Source organism: Anas acuta, chromosome 2 (assembly GCF_963932015.1).
Source record: "Anas acuta chromosome 2, bAnaAcu1.1, whole genome shotgun sequence".
NCBI lineage: Eukaryota > Metazoa > Chordata > Aves > Anseriformes > Anatidae > Anas > Anas acuta.
The window spans coordinates 106,212,768-106,230,844 of NC_088980.1; the positions used below are offsets into that span (position 1 = coordinate 106,212,768).

At 39.4% G+C, this 18,077-nt stretch overlaps 1 protein-coding gene and 1 long non-coding RNA gene across 11 annotated transcripts in view; one reads left to right on the forward strand and one right to left on the reverse strand.

Moving 5' to 3' along the window:
* Positions 1 to 18,077, reverse strand: part of DLGAP1 (DLG associated protein 1) — a 419,465-nt gene that overhangs the window by 32,300 nt on the left and 369,088 nt on the right. The window lies entirely within an intron of this gene.
* The window catches only part of LOC137850956 (uncharacterized), a 39,598-nt gene continuing 37,486 nt past the window's right edge, over positions 15,966 to 18,077 (forward strand). Inside the window, exon 1 of the long non-coding RNA XR_011092923.1 lies at positions 15,966 to 17,218. This is a non-coding gene — a long non-coding RNA (uncharacterized lncRNA). The remainder of the gene's footprint in view (positions 17,219 to 18,077) is intronic.

The following is an 18,077-nucleotide window of genomic DNA, read 5'->3' on the forward strand; positions in this document are numbered from 1 at the left end:
TCAACCCACTCAGTAATGCTCTCCTTTCTGTTTTGATCTTTATCCCATTTCTGTGGCCTGATTTTGGGTTACAGTTTAATCCCAAATACCTAGTGAAAAAGCACTTTCTCCAGATTAGGAAAAAAAAAAGTTACGGTGTTTGTCCTCCTAGCCAGTATTTCCAAACAACTAGCTCATGAGAGAGGAATTTGGAACAGGGAGTGTCAACCACCCAGTTCAGAAGGAAGTCTAATGATAAAAAAAAATAATCCCAGATTGCATAATAATAAAGGCCTGAATTTGAATGTTTCATTGTAAGAGCACTTCAGTTGTTTAAACATGCTCGCTAGGGAGATGAGCCCTCAGGAACAAACACCAGCACGCAAACGCAGAGTTTTAGCTCGGTGGATGGGTGCTCAGGAGAACCCCAAGGCAGACTAACATTTGCAAAGAGATCAAATTCACACAGTGCTTTGAGCGGTTCAGGTGATGAGATATGTGAGCAACATCTTTCCATCTCTGATTTGGCAGGCTCATGTAAACATGGCTAACAAATACAAGAATAAATGAGGGTGCAAATTTAAAGTCAATTAAAATAATGGCACTTTTCATGAGAAAAATGACTATTTCCACAGTTTGAAGAGAGCAGCAAAAAACACAGTGTGTACACAATTAAGTAATAAGGTACAAGGTAAAAGGTCCGTGTACAGATGGACTTAATCCTTCTGATTTAATGCCTGTTAAAACGGTATGTTACAGCACTACACTTGCATCTCACACAGCTGCACCACAAAGCAGGGATGCGGGCACATCCTTGCAGAGCTGAGACATTGAGCTGCAGTTCCTGGGCTCCCCATGCAGAGTAGTGGGGCTTGATTTGGCTAGGTGCGCTCAAATGGAGCTGTTATTCTCCTTACCATGCACCTATTTCTCTGCTTTGTTAAGGTTGAGGGGGATAGGGGTGTGAATGCTTGGAAATGGTGTTTTAGACTCTGTATCGTTATTTGCACATGCAAAAAGTTGGTATGAAAATGGGGCATCTGTTTTCTTAATAAAAAAGCTATTCTCAGGTAGCAGATGGCTTCTAAGGAAACAGAGATTTACCACTAAAACTAAACCGAAATAAAGATTTTCATAAGAAGTTCAAGACTGCCCAAGGGAATAATACTGAAGTGAATTACGGATGTCATTATCCCAAATGAGAACTACTGAAATCTTTGTACCATGCCATCAGGACTTCTGCCAATGCCATGCTTTTTCCCTATCCCCACTACTGCCAAGCCATATATCTCAGCCGACAAAAGCCTAAGATACGCTGGCTTTGGAAACAGGCATAACTGGTAACTAAAATCCTGCAGAAAACTATACAAAGTATGTAAACTGTCTTCAGTGCACACAGTAGCACCACAGTGTTAGGAGATAACACCCCAACCACCCTGAGGTCTAAAAGCTTGTGCTGGTGGCCATTTCATAAGTCTGGACATTTTTGCTCCCAGGTAGGGTGCCTCCGGCTATCCAGCTTGGTGCAGTAAGGGCACTCCTGAAACCCATGACTGACCGTGGCTCATCCAGTATCTCGAGTGAGATGGACTTACAAAATCTGCATGTGCACAGTCACTGGATGACAAGTGAATACTCCTCTAACAGACTTTTTACAGACTTTTTTTTTTTTTTTCTCTTAATGACTGCTGCTGGAAGCTGCTGATGCCAGTCAGAAGTTTAATTGCTATCCCAGGAAAGCTGAATTAGTGCACAGAGAACAGGTGACGCAGCCAAAGGTGTCTGCTAAATGTCGTTTATCTCTGTGATATTGCCACAAATTATGTATGCACAGACAAAATTCATTGCATGTGGGCTTCCTATGAGACCCACTTCACTTTTTCTACTATGTAGCCATAGCTGAACTTCTCTATACATTAAAATTTACCATTATGCTAACGGTGCACAACTTCAGTAATTCAGCTCATTCAGCCTCAAACAGAGAAGTCTGTAAACAGCTGAAGCTCTGGAAAAACATCTCACATAAGCTGATAGTCATTGCCCAAGTGGATAGTTGCTAGGATGGCCTATAATATTTTACTCTTAAAAAACATGATCTTCACTGGGGTCAAGCAATTAGGACTCAGCTTTAGATTTTCTGAACTGCAAATCCTCCACCTCACTTTGGTTAACATGTAAGATCCCCCTTGCCTTTTTACACCATCAAGTGACCACAGGGGACGGCAGCAGCATTTGCTTCCAGCATCTGTCTCCAGCAGACAAAACTGCACGGTGCCCGAGGAGATGGTGCTTTACTGAAGGGCTCTTCTTGGCTGTTGGCTCATGTGATGTGATGCTGTTAGTTACCCATCAACAACACAGGAACAGCATCTCAAATTGAAACTCAGGCTGAGAGGAAAATCAGTAGTGAAACTATTTTGGCCTTGTCCTTAAACTCTGGTTATCAACAAAGCATATGGAAAAACAACACCAGGAACAACACAGGTGATACTATGATTCTGACCCAGACAGACACTCTCCGAGAGCTTCAGAGAGTCAGTCTTCTTTAAAACAGTAATGGTAGAAGCTATCTGATACACAACATCAGCCTCTACATTCAGTGAAACATGTTGGAGAGGACTTTTTTAAAAAAAAATAAAAAGGATAACAGTGAGCAGTGCGTTCTTTCTGAGTTAACATACAATTTGCCATCTCTTTTAATCTGCACGATGTTTTTTTTTTTTTGTTTGTTTGTTTGTTTTGTTTTGTTTTTCCTGAGAAAAAAAGCAGGGAACCATTGTCTCATTTATAGCTTAAATGCTTAAACTAAGTCTACTGCACTGTTAAAATGTTTTCTGCACTTAAATAGTTCACCAAATCCTTCACACTTCCCCCCCCCCCTTTTTTTTTCAGAGTAGTCATGGAAAACAAGAAGCATTAGACCTTTAGATAAAAAACTTAAAAACACTTAAAATATTATGTGTTTCAGAACTTGCATGCCATCAAATTACCACAGTGAGAAATTCATAAGCTTTCAGAATATCAATACATCCATTTTATAAAAAGCATCTATGGAAAACAGAGGAAACTATGTGAAATATGGTAGTTCATCCCACTAAGACCAAGGATGTGTAACAGTAAATAAATATAATAATAGCTTGATGAAATTGGATCCCTTTCCCATATATTCTCCAGGAAGCAACTTCACTGGTACTTTGATATAACATTTTGTTATGTGTTACTGCAGCACACTGAAATTCCAGAATTTGCATCCCTTTCCCTCTGGCAATACTGTTAATAAAGCAAAATGTTTTTTTAATTATTATTATTATTATTTAATATGGAGTTGCACTAACCAAATGCAGACACATACAGATAAGCAGCTATTTAAGTAAAAGCACAATGCAAGAACCAAAGCAAGAACCAAAGCCTGTATTTTCAGAAACTTGGGGGGGGGAGGTTGAACTTTTTCAACACGCATTTGTCCACCTGAGCTAGGAAGATTAAAATCAAAAGCTTCAAATCCAAACATAGTCTGAAAAACTTACTTAAAAAAAAAAATAGATAAAAATTGAGGAGCAGTTGAATGTAAAGACTTGGGCTGCAGATGAATGCTGCAAGTTCTTGAGGCTAATCATTTAAAAACTTGCCACTTACTTACACTTCTGAATTGGATCTGGGTTCTTGTAAAGCTGACCCAAGCTGTAAACGAACCTCATTTCCAGACTATACCAGTAGCTCATTCAGCTAGTAGTTACCCAGTGAGCCTACCAAAGTGGAGCCCACCTTTGCCATTCTGCTTCAGTATATTACAGTTGGTGGTATTTCTCAAAATTGTCATGTAATATTTGGAATGACTGGTTATGAACGTATTGATGTATTCTTCTCTAAATAGTTTCCCTTTGCTTACACATGGAATATTTAATATCTGAGCAGCCAATATACAGAAAACTTGAATCCTGTCAAACCTGGAGATACATCAGGGCAGGTGCATGGTCAGGACCAAGCCTACATGTTCCTAAAGCTCCCATGAAGCAAGGATTATGCATTGAGTCTCCCTTTGCTGTTCACTGGGAAGCACTGCATTTTGTTCTTCCTGATCCTCTGCTGCCAGTCTTCAACCCATGGCAATGGAGCCGACCATCAGCAAATCAAGTTCAGCAGTCACTAATTTTAGCAGGAGCTTGTCAGTCACAAATTTGGTGAAGAAGTTGCGGGGTGAAGTTGCTCAGTTTTTGTCAAGTAGGAGATCAGATTAGAGAATAATTAGGATTCTCCTTATCTCTTCCAAATCTGTGAATCCCAGAAACTAGCCTGTGAACCTTGAGGAGAATCAGGCAAGCCAATTATCTAAAGTAATCTGATCATGCAGCATTGAAGCTAGATAGGCATTAACATAGTTGGACATCCCTGTTTTCAACATTACTGCAAGGATTTTGTTATCACAGTCTTCACCGCAACTAACTTTGAAAAGGCAGTATTTGGCTGGAGTATTGACACTTCAAAGTGTGATTCCTGTCCAATGAAAAATGACTGTAAAAATTGTTCCCTCTTCTTCAGGCTGGAAATGCACCTTCTTTGTTTGCTGCTGATGTTAGCAAGAAAACAAGCTTCTACTGGTTTTTACTCCCAGTGGTTTTCCAAATACTTAATAAACTTAAGGTAGGGTAAGCAGAATTCTGTATCATTGCACACATTGGCATCAAGCTGCTCTCACAGAATTTGATTAGTGATGCATCTAAATTGGCTTAGAAATCAATTAGTTTAAATTGCTGCAAATCCACCCCTGATGTGGACATGTTTATATGTGGATATGATTGAAAAGGTCTTTTTTTAATTTAAAAATAAATAAATGCAGAGGATGTAAGAGTGATTCATTCGATGAGTTTATCACAATTAACTGTATCAGTTAGCTGATTTTAAATTGATTTCCTTTTATGCCATGGTGTGCAAACACACTTCACATTGTTATCAGTTACATCCACTTGAATACACTGAAAGCTGCACAGGTGTTAATTTAACCTAATGAAAATTTGTGAATTTAAAAGCCCTCTTTAACTTTCTCAGTCAAAATCTGTCGTCAGGGTTGCTCTGCTTGAATTGTCTTGTTCTTGCATGGTTTGCTTACTTTTATACTTGGTATTATTTTAAAAGATACAGTAAAACAAGGAACTTTTCAAAGCTCTGCACTATAAAGCAGGTATATACATACAGGACAGTTATATTCCCTCAGTCATTATGGGACTGGTATATACAGCTAGTACAGAAATGTAGGTACACCAGTTTTGCACGTTATTCAACCCTAAGGCTGTTCAGAAGCTTTTAAGCAATCCAGAAAGTCATTGCTCTGACAAAGGCTATTCAAATATGTGTAAAACAACCTGTATGTGATGGAATTTACTATTTTTGGTATCATAGCCACCTACACTGTTAACAAACTACCTCACCATGCTGATGAGCATAGGTTTTGCTTCCTCACAGTGCAAAGCACTTTGTCACCTGATCCAGCAAAGGACTTAAATCTCTTTAAGAACCCATCTTAAGAAAAAAAGTGTATACTTAAGCTTTTTTGGTCAGACTTTGCCTGCATGAAGGCTTTTAGTGCCCTCTCAGTGTCTCAAAAGTCTACCTCTCAATTTGCTTTGAGACTTTTATTTTATGCTGCTTGATATGCAAGATTATATTAAATAGTTAGGTGAAGATTTAAAATTTGCATTTTTTTTGGATGACAGCAATAATGAAGGCCTACTGTGTTTTAGTGAGATATAAGTTGCAAAGAAACTGGCACAATTGGCAAAGAAAATAAAAGCCAGTACAAACTACAAGAAGAATGTGATAATAAAAGCAACATGAACAACATTTTCAGTTGCTATAAATTGCCAGGAAACACCACAGGAATTGTTTTATATCCCTTTATTATCTATTTCAATGCAGTTTGCTGTAGCTCCAAAGACCCACACAGGTTTAACAATGCACTCTATTTTTCTTATAAAGAATTAATAATAAAAATAGAAAACCAGCATTCAGGAAGGAAAGTATCACCTAGATATTGAGCAAGACTATCTGTTCAGCCAGGGGAGTACCAACTTGTTTTTACATAATCAGTACTACATTCTTCAGCAAACTTCCCTTACATGGGGTGTCCCACTCTGAGTAGGAATGTCAAAAACAAGTGAGTTGCCCAAAACCAAAAGCAAGAAACGCTTGCAGCAGGAAGAAGGAATGAAAGAGAGAAAGTTTTGACTAAAACCACAGTCTGTGCAAAAGAGTAACTTGTCACCTGAGACAGAGAGTTATGACCCAGCTGAAAAATTCTGCCTCCCTTGTGGTCTGGGTAAGGTTATCAGATGACCTTTTGGAAGACATCTGTGCAGGGCAGATCTAGCACTGTGGGGTAAATCCATCCACTGTCAAATGAGGAAATGTAGACAAGGGGTTTACACAAGAAATTATACCTATCTTTGGCCTTATTTCAGGTAAAACAGCAAAACTGACTCAAGCCTGAGGACATTAACATTTTTCAAAACCTAGGAAAAACTGAATAATTTGGTGAACAAGGCATATTAAGAACATGTGAAATATGTATTCTGTGTTGAGAGGAATTAATATCCAAACTAAAATCTGGTTTCCATCTTCCCAGCCTGCATTCAGATTAAGAAATTCTGACCTTGCTCAGTGACAGGCTCGAGGTCACTGTGGGTGACCTCATTCTTTTATCGATTTGGTCATTTTATGACAAGAGTCCTGGCTGATATTGCAACAAACCAGCTCAAAATACTAGATTGGCATGAAAAATTCTTATTGATCAGCCTGAGTGTCCAGCACACAAACTGTTGACATCTCATGTACAGTTCACCAAAGTGCACAGGTTACTGTAGAGTATGAAGATGCATTTCAGTAAATCTGAACAAAAATAATGTCTCGTTCGGAGTCCTGAACTAGCAACAGGACAGCACCAATTCTCAGATATTTCAACAAATAAAGATGGTGGCCATGACACACATGGGTGTGGACAGACCAGGCTCAAGCTATTTGAGATGTGAGAGACATTCTCATCTTTCCACATATTTCTGCATTTATTAAAGAAATTCATGTAAAGGAAGCCTTTAAGAAGTTCTGAATCACAGTTTGCAGGAGATGCCAGACACAACTTCCTTGGGGACACCGGCTGCATTGATGACCAACCCTTTTTTTTTTTTTTTTTTCTATCTTACTCACTCTGACTTATTTAAAAATAAGTCAGTTTAGTAACAGTGGAAATTTTAGAACTTGAGAAGATGATCCTGAAACCCTGCTGGCTGAATTCATTCCAGTGGCAAAAGTCAGAAGCTTATTTTACATAATTTCCACAATGACAAAGCAGCATTGCCTCAGTAAAGGACCAATGTGAGTAAACTTTTATCTCCGAAGCACAAGTAGGATTTATCTTTCTATTGCAATTTCCTTTAGCTAGAGATTTTGAAATTAGTGCTCGTGGTCTCAGCTTGGGATAAACTTCCCTTCTCCCTAGCTCCTAGACTACACAATAATTCTAGCATTTCTTAATTTTCATAATTGTAAAAAATTAAAGATGCATTTTGTGCTGTCTTAGTTAAAAGGTAAACCCAGGCCATCTATTTAGTACGCAAAGAGAGAAAGCAAACACACCCACATGAGTTTTGGCACTTCAAAGCATTCAGACCTTTTGAATCTCTCAACTACTGAAGTGCTCTCTAAGGATCACAGGGCCAATACAAAGTCTCAGCAAACGCCAGCTAAGTGAATCCTGCAAATCCATACAATCTCACACGCACATTGCAAATCCTCCACGCCTCAAAGTGCATAAGATGCAGTGAAGGGGCTGGATCAAATTTTTAACCAAAGCTCCATTTTATTTTATTTTTTTTTTCTGCCCAAGCCTGAAAGCTCTTCTTCTTTAATTATCCTTCTAATAAAACCCATTTATTGCACACACCTATTCCTCCTACAGACGGTGTTTCTTTTGTAATCAAAATCTCAGCCTCGAAGACTTTGCTGGCTCACCGTGAATCAGAAGGTCACTTAAACCTGTACCTGAAGGTGCTCCCACAGGCATATGGGATGTGAAAGAAAGGGAAAGAATCAGGTCTGAATCTTCATGTCCAAACGAGTTTATTAAAAAAAGAGATAAACTGACACAAATAGCTGTGAATGTTCAAAAAAAAAAAAAAAAAGGAAAAAAAAAAGGATGCTCAGCAGAGCAACAGGCAACAACATGGTACAACTCAGGCTGTTCTGTTTGGCTATGTCCATACTGCTTTGCTTGCAAACCTTTATATGACCTCGATTTCTGTTTGCACGGGTGTTTGAAGATTGATTGTCTTAATACCAGCACTTTTATCTGCATGGTTAACATTGTAGAGAACGTATTTACTCATTATTTGTTTTTCACATCAAATTAAAGAGTCTGAGCAGGATCAGTGTCAAATACCAATCACCCAGAAAAAAAAAAAAAAGCAAATAATTGAAATGGACAGATGACAAATAATCCACAAGCCAGTGTCTGCTTTTCATTAATTGTTTGAAAACAAATGATAAACAAATACATGTGCAAAAATGAGGACTCTTCACAAACAACTTGGTAACTCGGAAAAATTATAAATTCAAGATTAAAATCAACTCCAGTGAGTAAATCAGCCAGCTCTTGTTACCAGCAATAGTAATATTTACTTTTTATCATGTGGGATCTAAGAGGATATCCAGACTGTGCCTAGCTGTAGGTCACAGTGGTATCATCCACAGCTAAACTGTACCCAGCTGGGAGAAACATTTAAGGCTACTTGGACATTTTCTAGAATAGATATTTTTTTAAAAAAATTATTATTATTATTATTCATTTTGGAAGTGCTTTAAATTGAATCACTGCATCCTCACTTTATTTGGGGTTAAGGGTATCCAGACGAATAGTTATTCTGGAGTAACTGTAGTCCCTCTGGAGAATTTAAAGTTAGAGAAGACCTTGTTGAAGATAGAAGGCTGCTGCATGAGAAACCCACAGTCCTCTTGCATGGCTTCTGTCTGCTCTGGAGTCTATCAAGGTGCTAGGCAGGTCTTTTTGGTCTAACTAGGGGCAACTAGACTAACACAGGCAATATTCAAGGTGATTTGGCTGAATACCTTGGGTGAAGAAAACAGCAACAAAATGTGCACGTGAACTGGCCTCTATCTAAAATGTCTGAGGGCACAGCCTTCCCTGCCTGCAGAATGATTGAAAAAGTGTCAACAATTAGATTTTAATAATTTCAAAGGTGGCTTATTACACCCACAATGTCATTCTTTTGTGTATAAAATTGCTGCCCAACTGATGTACACCAGGAGTGAAATCTACTCATAAAGGAAAAAGGGTCTTCCTCATAATTTTCCTGAATTTAGCACTTAGGACTGTGGATGAGTCATATTTTCCTTGTTATCCTATTCAGTTGACTTTTCTATAGATGCCTTGAATGTGCTATGTATTAACAGCCAAGTAGGCCACTGCAGCAGTTTTCTTTGAGACTGGAAACCTGCTGATTTGACCTGTTTATCAAGAGAAAAGCGTCATCTCAACAGGACAAAATTGTTTTTATATTTTTCCTCCCTATTTTCCTCTTCTGAGCAATTTCTTTTTAACCCCATGGTGTCAAGTAAAAAGTCACTGGTCTAGAGAATCTTTTTTTTTTTCTCCCCCGCCCCCCCCCATTTTTTTTTTAAGTATTTTTACATAATTCAAGAAAAAATATAGGAACAGTTTTCTTATTATAAAAATTTAAATTGTGAGGTTGGAAAAGCATACCCCTAATGATCTACATTTCATAACTTGCACATAACAAATGGACTCAGGTCTGTTAAACACGTTGGAGTCCTCCAGGATGGAAGAAACTATTCACTGTAATTTAAGTTAACATTACAGTCAAAGAGCTTTCAGTATTAAAATTGTCCTAAGGTGCTCTGAAATGCTCAAGACCTTTATTTTGCTCACTTCCAGAGGTACACGTTAAAAGGAAGATCTTATAGATCTTTGCATTAGCCTGACTAAGGAGAAGTGAGCCAGCGTCTCCCTTCCTCCATAAATTAGATGTTGTCAAAAGAAAAAAAAAAAAGGGGGTTTAAGAAGCTTCTTTTCACATTCTTCAGACTGCTGCATGCCATTTGCTGATCTTGGTCGAGAACTGAGCTTGCAGTGAGCTTCCACAGCCTGCCATGTGTGAAATTCATACTACGTGACAATTTTAACATCAGTTTGCATCATTAACACATGTTCCTGTCTGCACAACGTTATTTTGCACTTTGCCAGATGAGACAGAGGCAAGAAGAATTGTTACTGTGCACAAGCAACTTTCTAATAAAAACAATACGGGTATTATTATTATTCTTGGAAATGCATTCGGAAAATCTTACTCTACATTGTACAGTACGCAATAGGGTGGGTGACAGGTAGGCAAGGTGTAAGAAAGAGGCATCCACAGGTACAATAAATAATTGTGTGCATGTGCTTGTCTGAACACACACTGCCATGTGAACAGAGACACCCTTGCATATACACACAAAGCTACATTCATTTTGAACTCTGTCTTTGAATTTTGCTTTTGTTCTTTTCTTATATTATGCAACAGATTTCAAGGCATGCCTTTCTCCTGAGCTACACTTTACATCTCTGGTTTCTTACAACGTGCTCCGTTTGGGTAGCACTCACAGCTTCTAAGGCGCATGACACTGGAAGGGATTATTTGGCCTACCCATAGCTTCCATGCAATATGTGTTAAGTCCCAAAGTATCTTGCAGCACTATCCAATCTGACACAGACCACAAAACACCCCTAGATTAGATGAAAAACTAAACAAAATAAAAACCAACCAACCAACCAACCAAAAAAACAAAACAAAACAAAACAAAAAACAACATAAAACTTGCAGTAAAATAAGGGATAAAAAATCAAAAATTAGATGCTATTGGAAGAGCTTCAATGACTTGGCCAGTCCTACTGGCCCCGTTAGCTGAGGGTAAAGCTGTCCAGCTCATCCTAGCTTAAACTAGCTTATTTTGACACCACAGGTTGAAGGGAAGAGGTTGGTGTCCTCAGTATTAACTGGTCTGAATACAACCGAGATCCCTTGCAGTGAGCTTTACTTCCTAGCACTTTACTTTACAGCCTGACTTAGGAGGAGATATTCAGAAATCTTTTTTTTTTCCATGACTGAAATGGAGAGAGTTTTCATCAGCTTTAAGGTAAATGTACATGCATGTGCATATGTTTTTGTAAAGGTGTTACTGGGATGCAGAGGGAATTATAGTTAATAGCACCAGATGTCCTACGGCTTTGTGTCAAAGACAAAAAACCTGCAGCTCAGTTGCTCTCACAAACCTGCTTGCTATAGGCTAAAAAAAAAATCCTGCTTATGAACAAAATAATACACATTATTTCACTGCTCATTCTAGCACCAACCCTATAATTACTGCATTCTCAACTATCTTCCACATCCCCCTTGAGCTGTGAATTACAAGCTTTCAGCATATTGGATACTAGTCCTGTGGCATGATTAGATTACCATTTCCACAGGTTGCCAATGCAGAAGAATAGCTCATCTAAGTATGAATAGATTCATTTACTTGAAGAGAATTTTCTTTACCTTTCAGACTAATCATCTGTGTCTAATATAGGCTAAAAAGAACAGCAATTCTATGCAGGTTAGCTTCTCTTAGAAAATAAAACCAAACCCACAGTTTTTCTGTCCCAGAATTTGAAGGTATGCAGGTTTGGGGTTTTGTCTGGCTGCTCAGAAGAGAGCTGTTGTTAGCAGAATGCAGATACAGACCTGTTTTCTGCTGTAGCCTGAATGCATTAGTCACTAAGAAGTGTAATGAAAAGTAGCCATTTTGTGTTCGTTTTAGTGCACAACCTTGGAGAGGAGAAGCACACCCATCCATGTCATTTTTGATGTGCTATTGAATAGAATATAAAGATTATAAATATTATATTAGTCATTTAGAGGTTAAAAAGGTAATTTGCACAGCGTAAATATTTCCCTTTGGAATTCAGGAAAACATAACAGCTTTGCATTTGAAATAAGAACCAGCATTTGAAGATATTTATCATTTGCAGGCTATGCACAGTGTGAAAATTTAACTGTGAATGTTCAGAAATGCTCAGAGTCACATCACCATCGTTCCAGTGACACTTGTCCCAGTAATGCAGAGCATCCTTCGCTCCCCCTTAATGGGTTTCACAGCTCTCTTGTGCAGCCAAAACTGGAGGCAGGGCAGACACTGGACCTGGGTGAATACACTTTGCTGTACTTTTAAGGATACAGATAACATTGAAAATATTTGGCTTTTTTAAGTGGAAACTGCTGCAAGTGGCAATGCAGGCTGGATGCACCCTCACGGACACCACTCATGCAGTGCTGATGGAAAGCTGGTTTTGCTCAAATACATTCAAATCCTTCCCTACAAAGTGGCATAAAGCAGACACCCCCACATGTTGCCTTTCCAGGTGTTTCCATCTTATTTTTTTTTTTTTTTCTGGTGGGTGCAAAGGCTGACCCATGCAGAACACCAGAGAAATAAGTGAAAACTCGTAGGTCCTCCTGTCTGCAAGAGGCCTTGTGTTTGTAGATGAAATTCCTAACACTCATTTGTGGCCTACTCGGTGCTCTTATCACCCATGTTTTAACTCTCTAGTTTATGACTTTATTATTTTAATATGGTCTCCAGACCATCTGCAAACCACCTACAGGGCCTGGCAGCTCATGCAGTTTGGGAAACATTGCCTTATGATACTACTCTGTAGTTATTACATTAAAAGCTTGTTAAAAAGGCAAATCTAAACAACTTTGGAGATGTTCAAGGAGAACCGCAGATTTCTTCTTGACATGCATCATTATGTAGTAAAAGAACATTCAGAGAAACATAAGAATATTTATTATTCAACGGATTACACTCTATTACAGCTTAAACTAGTTGAAAAAAAAAAAGGGGGGACAGCATTATCTAATTAATGATGGTTTGCAAATTGCATCCAGAGAGAGAATTGCTGCCTTTTCAGCTTTTGTTAGACCACATGTGGCCACGTGAGCACTTCTCACAGAAATGCTTCTCCCTGCTCTCACTCACACACATCTTTCTCCTGACTTTGTACAGATTTTTCCTGAATGGTTTTCCATTCAAACAAATATCTAGACAAGCAAAAACATGCTGCCTGTGTGAAAAAGAGGCCCTTTACCTCCAGATGCCCACGTCTCTCTCTGTAGTACAAACATTCATTATATTTTCTTCCATGGCTTTTCTCCAAACTTTCCGCCCCCTCCCCAGCTCTGCTTCACATCCCAGCCTTTCAGATGCACTCCCCATTCTCACAGCATTCAGCAACCTGGCATGATTGTAGTTAAGTTCCTCCTTCCTTACAGACTCTCGGGACACCATATTTCTGTCTGGGAATTCAGTGCATCACGCTATCATTGGCATCATGTACATGTGCGCTTTAGCTTCATGTAGCAATGGAGTAAGTTTTGCACTCTTTATCCAGATGGATAAAGCCCCTCTGTAAGTGCCTACTCTCTGCATTGCGTATGCACCAAATGCCTAAAGTTTTCCAGCACGGTATTCAGGACCTGTTGTGGTACTATTTTTCTCAACATCCCAGCTATGTGACTCCCGCATGCTGGCTGGGGTTATCAACCCAGCTAATTTGAGGTCCTCGCTGCTAAAGGAAATCTGAGACCAACACAAAAAGTCCTCACAATCCACTTAGAAAATATTTCCAAAAAACAAAAAGAGAGCAAATTTGGAAGAATGTGTGTAAATGGTTATAAAAACCTAGACAAAATAAGCACTCTGAGCAAATAACATATCCCACCCATCTTAAACCGGCTCTATTTGGAGGCACTGAACTGCCCCTTGGAAGTGTCTCCCTCCCTCCCTGTGCAGGCCCAGATGACTAATTTTGGGTGGCCAATTAGACAGGAGGAATCCCAATGCTAAAAAGCTCTAGTTCATTGCTGCACACTCATTCCTGTTTGTATTTTGTGCCTTGTCTGTACTTTTGTTGAGCCTTCAGATGAAAACCTGAAGACAAAGAGATCCTATTCCAGCTGCAAAGTTTATCTGCGTCTGATGCAGTGCTTGTAGATGGGCAGAACGGCTCACTTTGGTGTTTGTGTAGCACTGTAGAATTGAAATCAGCAGTTTGTAGACAGCTCTCTCAAAGATCAGCAAGAACAAACACTCCTTTCTTCCTGCTCTGATTTCCTCCAAGTTAACAGCAGATATTGACCTTACGGAATCACTGCAGTGCATTGTGAATTATGTATGAAATGCAATTTCCCTTTCAGCTGTGGGTAAGTTCAACTGTGTTGCCTGCAGTCTGCATCTTCAGAGGACTCACATTATTCCCAGAGACAGCCATGATGACCCAACTCACCAGAAATAAGCTGTTCAGTTTCAGTGAAAAAAATCCCTTTTCATTACTTAATGAAAAAGCAAACACCGTATGGGAACTCCTGTCTCCCATCTTACCGTGCTTCAAAACCTCTTAAAAGTGCATGTTTTATATTCACCCATGGTTCAACATGTGCTTAAAGTGCAACACTAAGTAAGAACCAAGGGAGATTCAAAATATGGGCAGATGCCTCACCAACAAGCCTAGAGCCAACAAATCAAAAACAATTATAGTCTACCTATTCTTTTTTCCATCCAGCAAAACGTACTTCACTAAGATCTCCCAAAACACATCAAATGAGTGATCTCAGATAAAAGGTACTTTCCCCTGTAGCCTGGCTTGTGCTGGTCCCCTGCTCAGCAGGCTTCTTGTGCCCTTTAGCTCGATCATCAGAGACGTTGGGCTGTCTTGATATGGCTCACAAGGTTTTGCAGCCCACCAGCAAATCAGAAAGAATCAGGTGATTTCTCAGTGGAAAAAATCAAACAAACATATTTTAAAATTTCTAATTTAAAAATATCTAGCATTTCTCCAAAGCTGGAAGAAGATCCCATTTTTATGGCATTGTTCAGTTTCCCTTCCTTTTATAACACTAAGTTTTAAAGCTTCAGTGTTTTCCCCTCATCCTATTTTTATTTTTTATCATCATAGAAACAAAATGTCAAGAGTGAAAAATAAATGGAAACACTTAATATATATTAATGTATAATGTAACAATATATAAAAGCCATACAAGAGGACTGAATTACTGAAGTTATTATGAGGAAGTTTCAGCTAGGTGTTTTTTTCTCTCTCCTCTCTTGCAAGTCCCATTAACAATTTATAGCATGTACATTAACAATCTACACATGTTCCTTGGTGTGCAAGAGGGTGGGAGCCCCCCAGCAACGTGGGAACAGCATCCAGCTCCACTGCTTTTTTCTGAGACTCTGAGTTGGGAGGTATAAACTAAGCTCACATTTGAGTTAGTAACACAAGAAGAGGCAGAAAATGTAAGCAAGGCACCTGTAACTACTGCCACATGAGCAAATCAGACAGGCACTTAAGAACAGCAACTAGATTTGTGTCAACAGTTACTTTGCCTGATGAAAGGGTTGTCCTGCAAGCTACACCCAAAAGCAAGAAAAGTTGGCTGTAAATGTTTACTTCTGAAAATTAATAATAAAAATGGGTTATTTTAGCTGCACCAAATCTTGATTTCCTTATGGGCATGAACAATTTGTACTCACGGAAATCGTAGGAGCCTACTTGTCTTCTGCTTTCAAGTAATTAAAAGTGAAACTATTCAGATATTTGAATGCAATGGATTCGCTGTTCCCTCACTTACATTGCTATGCCCTGTTATACATTACCCATCCAAGGATTATATATTTCATACACATAATTGCTTTTGATCCTGTGGTGGAAATAAATTTCGTAAGACAGACAAACTTCTCTTAACCACGTATACATCTGCTGTCTCCCCGAAGCTTGCTGACAGTTAATTCGCTTCACATATCCCATGGCTGCACAAGGGGTAGTATTCCCAGTGCCCTTGCAAGGTTACAGACTGCTTCCACCCCACACGACTAAATCAAAGCATTCCGAAAAACCAAAGGGACAGTCAAGTCTCTGGAATTTCAAAGCAAACATTTCTGCATGTCTGGTGCTTCAACTTCTGCCAAGTAATTTCTTCTGGTAATCACGTGTCTGGTTTAGCACACCAGCCTTGCTCCTGACGTCCATTTCACTGACAGAGCAGGGGTCTTGTTTCTGGTCTCACCCATGCCTGGAGAAGGCTGCTAGGGACAACAGAGCCACGCAGGTAGCAGAGAAGAAAAAGATCCAGATCTAGCTTTGGGTACGTGGCTATTGTATTGTAATAAAAGTGTTCGGCCTGTTCGGCTTGTTCAGGAGTGTACCTGCCACATGAAGGTGTGCTGCTGCCAATGGGGGGCCTGGTGGGCCTGCATGCAGCCCATGCCAAAATACACATGTATCTTAACAGAGGACAAATATAAAATATATAGAATACAGATTTTCACTCAGCAAAAGTCCCTGCTCAAAGAACACTAGAGCTCTAGGAGAGTAGTAATCATGCACATTAACATAATCAACACAATCAACATTTAATTTACCAACAGCAAAGCCTCACAAAGCGTTGCCCTGTCCATAGGCTGATCTAGCATGGGATCATGCTGCACTCAGAGCCCCCAGCTTGCACCAATCCACCGACTCACAGCCACGCTGGCTAAAGCAGAAGGTCAGACTGGAAGCTGCAAAGATTAAGCAGAAAGGATAAGCAGAAAGGCTTGCCAAGCCATGCCTAAAGGTGAGTCAGTCTCAGATGCTTCTGAATCAATCACACACTCTCCCAGGCCATCTCTGCGATGCTACCTGTGATGAGCATGGGATGGAGATGCATCATTACGCAGTTCTTCCAAGCATGATAATAAAGTCCCTGTGGATCTGCTATAGGAAGCTAACAAGAACTGGTAGCTCTCGATGAAGCTGCCATGGGTGGGATTTCCAAGGCAATGGCTCTCTGGAACCTCCCCTATATTCCCACCCACCACTCCCCTGTCTCAGCAAGGATTAAGAGCAGTCTTTCATTCTCTGCTGGTACTGCCCCAAACAGAGCCTTCAAGTTCAGAGCCGCTTTTTAATAAGAGATGTACATCTAAAAAGACTCCTTAAGAATCAATGTAAATTTTTATTTTGTTTTGTTTTATTTAAATATGGAGTCTGCACAAAACAACAGAGAGAAGTACCAGAAAAGAAGAAATGAAGGAAAGCAAGTAGGTCCAAGCCTGATACCAGGGACCCGGACTCCACTCACCATAAGGACAGGTATAATTCTCCTCACCTTACTCAAATGAGAAAATGAAGCTCTCTCGCTCATACACTGTGCTCTCATAGTCTTCGTTTCTCTTTTCCTAATGCTCTCTGTTACTTCTATCATTAAGCAGTTATCCTTTTTCCAGGCTTCTTTAATTGGATCATCTCCCAGTTTCTGGGGGAACCCTTTGTTGGAGTGATTCCTGGGGATATAGCCCCTGTCCATGAAATTGAGAACTGGCTAAGGATACGATTCTTTGTTTGTAGTAGACATCCTGTTTTACTGGCAGCTACATTTAAGGAACCTTGTACCAAATACATTTACTTGTACACCCATACTCCTGTGTTTTAGTTTCTTTATAACACTCTAAATTTGTGAATTTTATGAACTGTGTATATGTCTCACTGTGAATTTGAACCTCAGCTTATCCACTTCCTACCCTCAACCTTAGAGATCCCAGAAGTATGGGCACCATTTGAAGTAATTCCCCCAATCACGTTTTATTTTTGCACTCTTTCTGGGTGTACATGTGGCTCCTGTTCACATACAAAAGCCCCACACTTAACAATACACAGACTTTCCTGCAGTAAATGGAAAGAGGAGGCTGCTTTATTCCTTTAGGATTTCAGTCTCTCCTCTCTCTGCCATGAGCCATGTCACACAACCTTAATTGCTTTAAAGAATAACCCTCAAAATACTTTTCAGGAACTTAGCTAATCTGGTATTACTTATGCTTCTAAGATTTCAAGGAAGACCTCGAATGACATTTAGCTAACAGGCAGTGTGTAGCTATGGACATAATTATTTCTGAGGTAAAAACCTTGAACTGACTGTGCACATGGTTTACATTTTTTTTTTTTAAGAGAAATC